Raw genomic sequence first — 14471 nt, forward strand, 5'->3', positions numbered from 1 at the left:
GTTACTTTTTTCGAATAAGAGATATTAGATAGCTCCTGGTTTTTGTTAAATATTTGAAAAGTCTCAGACAATTAATAATAGGTCAGCAGGGCTTCATGTTCTGCATTCTACCTGAAATGGATGACTTAACTATCCACAAGAGCATTAGTGATGTTCACAGCAAGTAGATACACGTGCTCTTTTCAGTTGTCTTTAATCTACATGATCCAAATAAGTTAAATATCACTTTCTTCCAAATGACAGATTGACCTGTCAGAGAGAATCATGTTATTTAAATATTTTGATTAAAAAATATGCATAGTTTAGGAGGAAATTTAGGAACTAGTGGATATTATAGGCACAGAATAATACAGACTAATTCTCAATCTATTTGCAAGAGATTTTTTTGCTACATTTGTGTGTGTGTTTACAAGGCACAGCATAATTTATGAGAATCACCTCTTCTTTTACCGTGCGAGTCTTGAGGAGTGAACTCAGTATATCCAGTTTGACAACAGATACCTTTATCTGCTGAATCTTCGCTAGTATGTTGACTAAGACTTTCCAATATCATCTTCTTGAATCTTTACACAGATAAACTCATGAATAACATTTTAGAAATTTGTTTTAAATTAATTATTAAGAAAATTTTCATATATGCATGCTATTAGGAAATGATTTTACTCTAATTTTGTTTTCTGTTAACATAAATTTGGGGATTAGTTCAGTTTGAATAAATAAAAATTATTGAAATCTAATTTACATAGGATGCTTTCACCCATTAATAGTGCAAACTCTATAGTAGGAATGAAGCTTCCAGGTTGGTAATAATTTCATTTCTGTTCTGATTCAAGTGTGTAGTATCTTCAGCAATAGTATCTTCCCATTAAGTTTTAAATGACCAAGTGCAAAAACAATTGTCTGCAATGCTTGCGAGTGTTCTATGGGATCCCGTTGCCTAAAAACTTAAAATGAAGTAGCCTGACATTGGGCCTTTAATTAATAGTCTATGGTGTCTAAGAGGGGCATGTTTCTTCTGTTATAGGGTAATGCCATTTAAACTCTCTCTCTCTGTCTCTGTCTCTGTCTCTGTCTCTCTCTCTCTCCCTCTCTCTCTCTCTCTCTCTCTCTCTCTCTCTCACACACACACACACACACACACACACACACCAAAATCCTTTACAACAATGCCGAATACTGCTTCACTGAGTCTTTCCAGAACAAGGGGCCACTCCTCCTTTCTTCTTGTACCTCATTTGATGTGTGGATTATGTTTTGGGTATTCCAGTTTTCTAGGTTAATATCCACTTATTAGTAAGTGCATACCATGATTCACCTTTTGAGTCTGGGTTACCTCACTTAGTATGATGTTCTCTAGCTCCATCCATTTGCCTAAGAATTTCATGAATTCATTGTTTCTAATGGCTGAATAGTACTCCATTGTGTAGATATACCACATTTTTTGCATCCACTCTTCTGTTGAGGGATACCTGGGTTCTTTCCAGCATCTGGCAATTATAAATAGGGCTGCTATGAACATAGTAGAGCATGTATCCTTATTACATGGTGGGGAATCCTCTGGGTATATGCCCAGGAGTGGTATAGCAGGATCTTCCGGAAGTGAGGTGCCCAGTTTTTGGAGGAATCTCCAGACTGATTTCCAGAGTGGTTGTACCAATTTGCAGCCCCACCAGCAGTGGAGGAGTGTTCCTCTTTCTCCACACCCTCTCCAACACCTGCTGTCTCCTGAATTTTTAATCTTAGCCATTCTGACTGGTGTAAGGTGAAATCTCAGGGTTGTTTTGATTTGCATTTCCCTAATGACTAATGAAGTTGAGCATTTTTTAAGATGCTTCTCTGCCATCTGAAATTCTTAAGGTGAGAATTCTTTAACTCTGTACCCCATTTTTAATAGGGTTGTTTGGTTTTCTGGAGTCTAACTTCTTGAGTTCTTTATATATATTGTATATTAGCCCTCTATCTGATGTAGGATTGGTGAAGATCTTTTCCCAATTCGTTGGTTGCCGATTTGTCCTCTTGATGGTGTCCTTTGCCTTACAGAAACTTTGTAATTTTATGAGGTCCCATTTGTCAATTCTTGATCTTAGAGCATACGCTATAATAATCAAAACACCAAATGTACTAAACAAAGAAAGAATATTAAAGGCAGCAAGAGAAAAAGGCCAAGTAACATATAAAGGAAGACCTATCAGAATCACAGCAGACTTTTCACCTGAGACTATGAAGGCTAGAAGATCCTGGGCAGATCTTATGCAGACTCTAAGAGAACACAAATGCCAGCCAAAACTACTATATTCAGCAAAACTCTCAATCACCGTAGATGGAGAAACTAAGATATTCCATGACAAAACCAAGTTTACCCAATATCTATCCAGTTCAGATATTTTTTTTAATTTTTTTATTCGATATAATTTATTTACATTTCAAATGATTTCCCCTTTTCTAGCCCCCCACTCCCCGAAAGTCCCGTAAGCCCCCTTCTCTTCCCCTGTCTTCCCACCCACCCCTTCCCCCTTCCCCCTTCCCCGTTCTGGTTTTGTCGAATACTGCTTCACAGAGTCTTTCCAGAACCAGGGGCCACTCCTCCTTTCTTCTTGTATCTCATTTGATGTGTGGATTATGTTTTGGGTATTCCAGTTTTCTAGGTTAATATCCACTTATTAGTGAGTGCATACCATGATTCACGTTTTGAGCCTGGGTTACCTCACTTAGTATAATGTTCTCCAGCTCCATCCATTTGCCTAAGAATTTCATGAATTCATTGCTTCTAATGGCTGAATAGTACTCCATTGTGTAGATATACCACATTTTTTGCATCCACTCTTCTGTTGAGGGATACCTGGGTTCTTTCCAGCATCTGGCAATTATAAATAGGGCTGCTATGAACATAGTAGAGCATGTATCCTTATTACATGGTGGGGAATCCTCTGGGTATATGCCCAGGAGTTGTATAGCAGGATCTTCTGGAAGTGAAGTGCCCAGTTTTCGGAGGAACCGCCAGATTGCTTTCCAGAGTGGTTGTACCAATTTGCAACCCCACCAGCAGTGGAGGAGTGTTCCTCTTTCTCCACACCCTCTCCAACACCTGCTGTCTCCTGAATTTTTAATCTTAGCCATTCTGACTGGTGTAAGATGAAATCTCAGGGTTGTTTTGATTTGCATTTCCCTAATGACTAATGAAGTTGAGCATTTTTTAAGATGCTTCTCCGCCATCCGAAGTTCTTCAGGTGAGAATTCTTTGTTTAACTCTGTACCCCATTTTTTAATAGGGTTGTTTGGTTTTCTGGAGTCTAACTTCTTGAGTTCTTTATATATATTGGATATTAGCCCTCTATCTGATGTAGGATTGGTGAAGATCTTTTCCCAATGTGTTGGTTGCCGATTTGTCCTCTTGATGGTGTCCTTTGCCTTACAGAAACTTTGTAATTTTATGAGGTCCCATTTGTCAATTCTTGCTCTTAGAGCATACGCTATTGGTGTTCTGTTCAGAAACTTTCTCCCTGTACCGATGTCCTCAAGGGTCTTCCCCAGTTTCTTTTCTATTAGCTTCAGAGTGTCTGGCTTTATGTGGAGGTCCTTGATCCATCTGGGTTTGAGCTTAGTACAAGGAGATAAGAATGGATCAATTCGCATTCTTCTGCATGCTGACCTCCAGTTGAACCAGCACCATTTGGAGATGTGGTGCTGCCGCCCAGGCTGATCTGGGCAGCAGAACTCCGAACCGGGTTGGTGCACACAAGGCTAGCCTAGCTGCTCAGGCCCTGAGTCTAGGCAAAAGCCTGGCAGGCCAATGTCAGAGCAAAGTTCCCCTCAGCTGTGAGTGTTAATTGGGTCTGTCAGGTGGCTAGGATGGTGGCATGCGCGCGTTCCCTGAGCGTGCTGGGAGAGTCTGCTGGGCTAACAACCTCCTGGCCGGGTCGGCACACAGATGGCCCAACGAGCAGCCCAGGGCCTGGGGGGCAGTCCAGGGCCTGACCGTCTGAGACCCCTGCTATGTCCGCCTTGGGCTATGCCTGTTCGCTGGTTTGGTTTTGCCTGCTAGGTCTCTCTGGCTTCCCTTAGGCAAAATGGCGGTGGTGCGCAAACTTGCCCGGATAAACAATCTCCTGGCTGGGTCAGCACACAGATGGCCCACCGAGCAGCCCAGGGCCTGGGGGCAGTCCAGGGCCTGACCGTCTGAGACCCCTGCTATGTCCGCCTCGGGCTATGCCTGTTAGCCTGTTTGGTTTTGCCTGCTAGGTCTCTCTGGCTTCCCTTAGGCAAAATGGTGGTGGTGCGCGGGGGGGGGGGGGGGGGGGGGGGGGGGGCGGGGGGGGAACCTCCTGGCCGCGTTTGCACCCTGGTGGCCCCCCGATCAGCCCAGGGCCTGGGTGCAGGCCAACGCCCGTCGGGCTTAGACCCCAGCGATGTTGGTCTCGGGTTATATTTGCGTACCTCAGTCTGATTTCTCTGGCGACCGAGAACCAATATGGAGCCCTCGTAACTGACTGGTGGGAGGCAGAGTTCTGATGTGGCTTCTGTGTGGTGAAAGGCACCGTAAATCCGCCGCTGCTTGCAGCCTGGCTGGCCAGTGATGGCCAGTGGTCGTGGGCGGCGCCGGGTCTGCCTGGACCCTGTCCACTTGGTTCTACTGCTGATGGCCCTTCCTCTGGACCAGCCGCTGCTGCTGCTGCTGCTGCTGCTGCTGCTGCTGCTGCTGCTGCTGCTGCTGCCGCTGCCCGCCGGATCCCCCAGTTCAGGTATTTTATTTCAGGCGGACAAAGCCTTATTATCACATTTTTGTAAAGGTCATTAGTGTTAGTTCTCCCGCCTGTTCTTCTCTTTGCTTCCCCTACCCTGAAGCACTTCTGTTTCATTATAGCACTTTCGTCTTTATTGCACCTGTCTTCTATCTCCTAATTGCTTATGTCAAAATTATTTTGATTGTGCCCTAAGTAGTAAATAAATTTAGATTTTATGTTTTACTTTCTTTATTGTTAAGGAGATTTAACAGTTTTAATGCTCATTGGAAAATCTTTTAGTTTAAAAAAGATAGCTTGATCTTGTTGGATCTGGTACCTCGGTTAGTGATATATCTACAGATCTCTACCACATCATCAACTGAAAATGTTTAATTAAAAGCTCATTTAAAATATATTAAATGGTAAGTGTATACATGCAACTCAAAAACTGGATAATTCTCTTTAAATGTGCTTTGAAATCTTAGCAATTGCTTCAGGGATCACTAATTCTATTTAGAAGAAAGCACATGATGTACATCATTTGAGTTCATGCCTATCTAAAAATGGGCAAATCTATTCTAGAAATTAAATACACATTTCAATCTTTGTGTTTGAACCAATAAAGTACCTGCCTATTTCTCATCTTTTGCATAAACTAAAAGTTAGCCAAAGAATGTGAGAAGGATTTACATGAAGCCTCAGGTCCAGCAGTGACAGTATACCAGACCACTTAATGCCTGTCCATTTGTAGAGTGCCTGTGACTGAGAAGGCCAGAAGAGGGCATTAGATTGTTCAGAACTGGAGTTACAGATGGTTATCAGCCACCACCTGAATGATGTTATTCCAAAGGACCCAGACTGAATCCTCTACAAATGGACAGGCATTAAGTGCTGAGCCATCTCTAGAGTCCTATCAAAATCTAATATTTATTTTGGCATCAAAAGAAGACAATCATTTTATAACTTTTAAAGGCAACCATTAGAGATGACACTTCCAGGAAAGTAGTCCCCTATTTCTACCTATCCCACAGATATTTGTGAATAATTTGCTATCACACTAGTTCCTTGATATTGCTACCATTTCTTCTCTTTAAAAACAATACATGGTCATGAGAAAGAGTCAGAAAACAGACTTTGAGCTTTGAAAAGTTGTAGAGATAGGAAATTGATACCAATATTTAAGTCTGTTTATTAAAATCAATCTTAACATCATTGCTGAAGTATGGGGAAAACACTTATTTCAGGAATAGGTGGAAATAGGAAACTTTTTTGATGAAGACTATATTGCATTATTGTGGAGTTGACTAATACCAGGAATGTTTAATATGTTCAATCTTTTCTTAAATTCTTTACCTTAACTTCTTTGTAGGAACAGATGAATGGACACACAGACACGCACACACACACACAAACACACACACACACACACACATTGCACACACACATACACTTTGCAAAAACCTTTGTAAGTATCAAATCCAGTTATTTTTAGTTCAGTGGAGAAAATCCCTATTAAAACATCATCTGTTCTGTTAAAAACAACAACAAACAAAGACCTTCTCAGTGTCCCACTCAGGATTCTCAAGCTCTCTAGTTCTCAAATGTACAGTGTTGTCTTCTGTCATGATTATGACTAACTTGTACAGTTCATGACTGCATTTACGTTTTGGCCATGACTGTAATGCCTTATTTCCTTTAATTTATATATTAATGTTGTAGAACAGTGTTTATCTTCAATTGACTTACAAAGAATTGCATTATTCCTCATATTATCTTGATGTAATATATAATTTTTTTCATTGACTATGTTCTTTAATTTTGGGGGGCAAAAAAGTCTTATGTTGTAGAATATATTCCTCTGTTTCCTTATGGGGTTTCCTATTGTCCTGAATAATTACATTTCTTTCCTTCATTTTAAAATGAATTATTACACACTATGTGATTTCTTTTCACTTAGATAATTTAACAAGGTGAATCCTATTGAAATTTTCTTTGCCTATGTATAGGTAACTTTTCCCATAGCCATTTTAATTATCTATATCAGCTAGAATTCTCTTCAATTTGTTGGTGCTGGAGGTGTTTCAGATTGTAGGTTAATCCTGAAAATATGGAGGAGTGGAATTCAGTTGGGAATGTAGGCATCTGCTATTGATGGACCAAATCTGATATATTTGTATTATGTCTTATATTGGCGTTTTTAACTTAGGTGCCTTATGTTTCATTCAGGACAACTGTATCATTAAGGGTTAGTCAGTGGTAGGTACACATTTCTTTAGTCTTAAATTGCTTAAACTACTGGTTGGAATTGCTTTGAAGCTGTTTTTACTTTGTTACTGTTTCTGCTTTTATTGTTTGTTTTCATTTAAAATAAAATAAGCTGAGAAGGGAAGATATGTATAAATAGGGGATGTTAAGAGTGAACTGGAACCTAAAAGCATAGGCTAAAATGCTATGCAAAAGAATTGAAAACTCTACAAATTATTGTTGCCTCTAGGATGAGGCAAGAGGGAGCAACCTTGTAGAAAATCAGGTCCTTCTTTCCAGAACTATATGCAAACACATAGAACAAAGGTGTTAGAAGGTGGAGAAAAATATGGGTTTCTGAAAAGTCTCCCACACTCCCCCAACTGTAAATGGATCAAGAAAGAAATTATGGGAAATATAATTTAGCCAAGAAAAGTGGATAATGGTAAGAAAGAAGTTTGGATTTTGGATTTACTACCCTCAAATAAAGAAAAGTTTTGCTCTGTTACTTTTAATATGATGAGATTCAATTTTATTTACTGTTTTATTTGCACCTTTCCTGAAACAAGTAAGAATACCCAAAGGAATGTAAGCAATTATATCCCAATTTAAAGTTGCATTTGAATTTGCTATAAAAAGAAAATAACATTCCTTATGATTTATTAATATGCTGTATTTTAATTTAATATTCAAATTTACCAAAATCACTCTAATAATTATTTTATTCTGTGGTGTCAATGAAACTGGCTTTCAAAGAGTTGTTTTTTTAATCTGCAAAGTGAAGCAAAAAGAGTTGAAACCAATGTCATCTTTCTTGAGTTTTTTCTCCTGCTTTGTATAATATTAGGCATCTTTGTTCTCAGAAAACAGTTTGTATATAATCACCTCTTTGACCAAAAGCATTTTTCCTCAATAAAAAAGCTGTGAAAGGGCTCTTTCAGTAGACCTTTATTAAACCACAATTAACATCCAACAGTGAAAAACACAAGAGTGAGTTTAAATTAAACATCAAGAAAGCTTATATTGATGAAAAACTTGTTGACAAACTATTAAGATATACACGTAGGAGAACAGCTATAGTTTCACCAAGACCCAAGAAGTTACTCCCTGGCAGGTAGACAAATTGGGAATCTAAGCACAATATTTAAGTATTTTGAATTACCTAATATTTCTCTGTTTGCTAGATTCAACAATTATAAGTTATTAGCTGAATATGAACAGAAATTAAATCAGTTTAGGAATTTAGATTTAGCTTAAGCCTAGGTCTTATAATTATGATGATTGACTATAATTACTGGCCTAGACTTTTTAATTCAACAATGATACAAAAGAATTTTCCAGCCAATTAGGGTGATGCATGCATTCAATTGCAGTACTGTGGAGGCAGAAACAGTTGGCTATACATAATTCAGGGACACCTTCTTCTGCACATTGAGTTTCAGGCCAGACATGAGCATATTGTGATAACCTATCTCAAGAAATGATTTCTATTATCCTGTTTCTTTATGTATAGCATATTATGCCCAAGTTACATGAAATATATGTAACATGTGAAGCGTCCTGTGCAAAGGCCTTTGTTTGTCCAGTCCTACCACACAAAAGGGACAGCATGACATAATTCTTAACCCTAGAACAGAGTTAGCAGGGCCTGGGCCTCTACAGATGATGAAGATTCCTAGGTATAAGGCTTATTTATAAAATAATGTACATAATTTATTTTATGTTTCTTCAGGAAATATTCTCCCTGCCAAAGTTAATGACTCCATGATGATTTGAAACAGCACAGTATGTGAGGGTATGTCTAATGTCCTTAGCAAAATGGTAAACATTGTGACCTTAAGTACAGCCCTTAAAGCTGTGGGGAAGAACTCTGAAAACATGAGTTCAAGAATATATAATTTTGGGACGCCAGACATATCCATCAGCGCCAGGTACACAGACATAGCCCGAGTCTAATATCCCTTGGGTCTCAGCCTGTCAGGCTTTTGCCTGCACACAGGGACAGGGCAGCTCTGCATGCCATTTGTTTGCCAACCCTGTCAGGGGTAGTTTGCCCTGCAGAGTGATCAGCACTTACTTGGAAAAGGTCCCTGCAGCATCCACCATCTTTGTTCCCTGACAGAGCAGACAGGCAGCACCAGGTTCACTGAGACAACCTGAGTATAATATTGCTTGGGGCAAGACACACCAGGGCTCCAACGGCACCCAAGAGGAGGGCAGCACATCAGCAGTTTGTGCCAAGGGAAACCCAGTCATTCAGCAGTGCAGAAAAGGCCTTAGAGGCTCACAGGAGGTTCAAGCACCAGCCAATGACAACAAGAAAAACTAATGCCAGAGATAACCAGGTGGCAAAAGGCAAACATAGGAACTCTACTAAAGGAAATCAAGGTAATATGACAACATCTGAACCCAATTCTCTAACAACAGCAAGTCTTGGATACCCCAACATACCAGAAAAACAAGATTTGGATTTAAAATCACTGGCCATGATGCTGTTAGTGGAACACAAGAAAGACATAAATAAATCTCTCAAAGAAATGCAGGAGAAAATGGATCAAAAGGTAGAAACCATTACAAGGGAAACACAAAAATTATTTTAAAAAATTCAGGAGAATATGGTCAAAATATAGAAGCCAATAAAGAGGAAATAAAAAAATCACTTAAAGAAATACAGGAGATCTTCGGTCAACATGCAGAAGACATGAAAGAGGAAACACAAAAATCTCTTAAATAACTACAGGAAAACATAAACAAGTAAAGGAACTAAGCAAAACCATCCAGGATCTAAAAACAGAAGTAGAAACAACTAGGAAATTGCAAAGGGAGACAACTTTGGAGATAGAAAACCTTGGTAAGAAATCAGGGGCCATAGATGCAAATATCAACAACAGAACATAAGAGATAGAAGAAAGAATCTCAGATCCCGAAGATACCGTAGAAACTATGGACTCAACAGTTAAAGAAAATGCAAAAAGCAAAAAGCTTGTAACCCAAAACATCCAAGAAATCCAGGATACAATGAGAAGACCAAGCCTAAGGACTATAGGCATAGATGAGAGTGAACAACTTAAAGAGTCAGCAAATATCTTCAACAAAATTATGGAAGAAAACTTCCCTAACCTAAAAAGAGAGATGCCCATGAATATAAAAGAAGCCTAAAGAACTCCAAACAGACTGGACCAGAACAGAAATACCTCCCTTCACATAATAATCAAAACCCCAAATGTACTAAACAAAGAAAGAATATTAAAGGCAGTAAGAGATAAAGGCCAAGTAATATATAAAGGAAGACCTATCAGAATTACACCAGACTTCTCACCAGAGACCATGAAAACTAGAAGATCCTGGGCAGATCTCATGGAGACTCTAAGAGAACACAAAGGTCATCCAAAACTACTATACCTAGCAAAACTAACAATCACCATAGATGGAGAAACCAAGATATTCCATGATAAAACCAAATTTATACAATATCTTTTCACAAACCCAGGCCTACAAAGGATAGCAGGTGGAAAACTCCAATACAAGGAGGGAAACTACACCCTGCCAAAAGCAAGATAGTAACTTCTTTCATCAAACCCAAAAGAAGAGAAGCACTCAAATATAAAAATAACATCAAAAATGACAGGAAGTAATACTCACTATTCCTTAATCTCTCTTAACATCAATGGATTCAATTCCCCAATAAAAAGACATAGACTTACAATTCCACCAGCAGTCATGGAAATCAGTCTGGTGGTTCCTCAGAAAACTGGACATGACACTTCTGTAGGACCCTGCTATACCTCTCCTGGGCATATACCCAGAGGATTCCCTGGCATGCAATAAGGACACATGCTCCATTATGTTCATAGCAGCCTTATTTATAATAGCCAGAAGCTAGAAAGAACCCAGATGTACCTCAATGAAGGAATGGATACAGAAAATGTCGTATATTTACACAATGGAATTCTACTCAGCAATTAAAAACAATGAATTCATGAATTTTTTAGGCAAATTGTTGGAACTGGAAAATATCATCCTAAGTGAGGTAACCCAATCACAAAAGAATACACATGGAATGCAATCACTGATAAGTGGATATTAATTAGCCCAGAAGCTCTAAATACTCAAGGCACACTTAGCATAACAAATGACTCCCATGAAGCAATAAGGAGAGGGCCCTTGTCCTAGAAAGGCTTCAACCAGCATTGTAGGGGAGTACCAGGACAGAGAAAAAGGAGGGAGAATGGATGGAGAAAAGAAGTCTTATGGGACATATGGGGAGGGGGGAAATCCAGAAAGGGGAATCATTGGGAATGTAAAATAAGAATATAGAAAAAAAAAGACATAAGCTAACAGACTGGATATGTAAACAGGTTTCTACATTTTGCTGCATACAGGAAACACACTTCAGTGTCAAAGACAAACTACCTTAGAGTAAAAGGCTAGAAGACAATTTTACAAGCAAATGGTCTCAGGAAATAAGCCAGAGTAGCCATTCTAATATCAGATAAAATTGACTTTCAACCTAAAGTTATCAAAAGAGACACAAAAGGACACTTCTTGGTGGTCAAAGGAAAAATCCACCAAGAAGAACTCTCAATTCTGAACATCTGTGCTCCAAATGCAAGGGCACCCTCATTCATAAAAGAAACTTTACTAAAGCTCAAAGTACACATTGAACCTAACACCATAATTGTGGGTGACTTCAACACTCCACTCTCCTCAATGGACCAATCAGGAAAACAGAAATTAAACAGGGATACAGTGAAACTAATTGAAGCTTTAGACCAATTGTGTGTGTGTATATATATATATATATATATATATATATATATATATATATATATATATATATATATATATATATAACATTTCATCCTAAAGCAAAAGAATATAGCTTTTTCTCATCACTCCATAGTACCTTCTCCAAAATCGACCATGTAATTGGTCACAAGACAGACCTCAACAAATATAAGAAGTTCGAACTAAGCCTGTACCTCCTATCAGATCACTATGGAGTAAGAGTGTTCTTCAATAGCAACAAAAACAACAGAAAGACCATATATACATGGTGGCTGAACAATACTCTACTCAATGATACCTTGGCCAAAGAAGAAATAAAGAAAGAAATCAAAGACTTTTTAGAATTTAATGAAAATGAAGACACCACATACCCAAATCTATGGGAAACAATGAAAACAGTGCTAAGAGGAAAACTCACAGTCCCTAGTGCCTCCAAAAAGAAACTGAAGAGAGCATACACTATCAACTTAATGGCACACCTGAAAGCCCTGGAACAAAAAGAAGCTAATTCACCCAGGAGCATCAGGAAATCATCAAACTCAGGGCTGAAATCCATCAAGTGGAAACAAAGAAAACCATACAAAGAATCATCAAAACCAGGAGCTGGTTCTTTGAGAAAATCAACAAGATAGATAAACCCTTAGCCAGACTAATCAAAGGGCACAAAACAGTATCCAAATTAACAAAATTAGAAATGAAAAGAGAGATATAACAACAGAAACTGAGGAAATTCAAAAAAATCATCAGATCCTACTACAAAAACCTATACTCAACACAACTGGAGAATCTGGGGGAAATGGACATTTTCCTAGACTGATCCCAAATACCAAAATTAAATCAGGATCAAATAGATCATCTAAACAGTCCCATAACCCCTAAAGAAATAGAAGGGGTCATACAAAGACTTCCGCCCAAAAAAAAGCACAGGATGGTTTTAGTGCAGAATTCTATCAGACCTTCAAAGAAGACCTAACATCCATACTTTTCAAACTATTCCACAAAATAGAAACAGAAGGAACACTACCCAACTCATTCTATGAATCCATAGTTACGCTGACACCAAAACCATACAAAGATCCAACAAAAAAAGAGAACTTCAGACCAATTTCCCTTATGAACATCGATGCAAAAATATTCAATAAAATTCTTGCCAACCGAATCCAAGAACACATCAAAACGATCACTCCCCATGATCAAGTAGGATTCATCCCAGGGATACAGGAATGGTTCAATATATGGAAATCCATCAATGCAATCCACTACATAAACAAACTCAAAGGAAACAACCACATGGTCATTTCATTAGATGCAGAAAAAGCATTTGACACAATTCAGCATCCTTTCATGCTAAAAGTCTTGGAAAGAACTGTAATTCAAGGCCCATACCTAAATATAGGAGAAGCAATATACAGCAAACCGGTAGCCAACATCAAACTAAATGGAGAGAAACTTGAAGCTATCCCACTAAAATCAGGGACTAGACAAGGCTGTGCCCTCTCTATCTTTTCAATATTGTACTTGAGTACTAGCTCGGGCAATTAGACAACATAAGGAGGTCAAAGGGATACAAATTAGACAGGAAGAAGTCAAACTATTACTATTTGCAGATGATATGATAGCATACTTAAGTGACTCAATAATCTCCACCAAAGATCTACAGCTGATAAACAACTTCAGCAAAGTGGCTGTTATAAAATCATCCCAATTTAATATGTAGTCTTCCTATACTCAAAGGATAAGCAGGATGAGAAAGAAATTAGGGAAATGACACCCTTCACAATAACCACAAACAATATAAAGTATCTTGGTGTGACTCTAACCAAACAAGTGAAAGATTTGTATGATAAGAACTACAGGTCTCTGAAGAAGGAAATCGAAGAAGACTGCAGAAAATGGAAAAATGTTCTATGCTCATGGATTGCCAGTATTAATATAGTAAAAATTGACATCTTTCTAAAAGCAATATACAGATTCAATGCAATCCTCATCCAAATACCAACTCAGTTCTTCATAGAGTTAGAAAGAGCAATTCTCAAATTCATCTGGAATAACAAAAACCCAGGATAGCTAAAAGTATTCTCAACAGTTAAAGAACTTCTAGGGGAATCAGTATCCTGTACCTCAAGCAATACTACAGAGCAATAGTGTTAAAAACTGCATGGTATTGGTACAGTGACATGCAGGTGGATCAATGGAATAGGATTGAAGACCCAGAAATGAACCCAAACACCTATTGTCACTTGATCTTCGACAAAGGAGCTGAAAACATCCAGTGGAAAAAAAATAGCCTCTTCAACAAATGGCGCTGGTTCAATTGGAGGTCAGCATGCAGAAGATTATAAATTGATTCATTCTTATCTCCTTGTACTAAGCTCAACTCCAAGTGGATCAAGGACCTCCACATAAAACTAGATACACTGAAACTAAGTGTGTCTAGAAAAGAAACTGGGGAAGATCCTTGAAGACATGGACACAGGGGGAAAGTTCCTGACTAGAACACCAACAGCTTATCCTCTAAGATCAAGAATGGACAAATGGGACCTTATAAAATTACAAAGTTTCTGTAAGACAAAGCGCATCGTCAAAAGGACAAAACAGCTACCATCAAATGGGGGAAAGATCTTCACAAACCCTGCATCCAACAGAGGCCTAATATCCAATATATACAAAGAACTCAAGAAGTTAGACCCCAGAAAACCAAATAACTATTAAAAATGG

This window comes from Apodemus sylvaticus, chromosome 4 (assembly GCF_947179515.1).
Source record: "Apodemus sylvaticus chromosome 4, mApoSyl1.1, whole genome shotgun sequence".
Lineage (NCBI taxonomy): Eukaryota > Metazoa > Chordata > Mammalia > Rodentia > Muridae > Apodemus > Apodemus sylvaticus.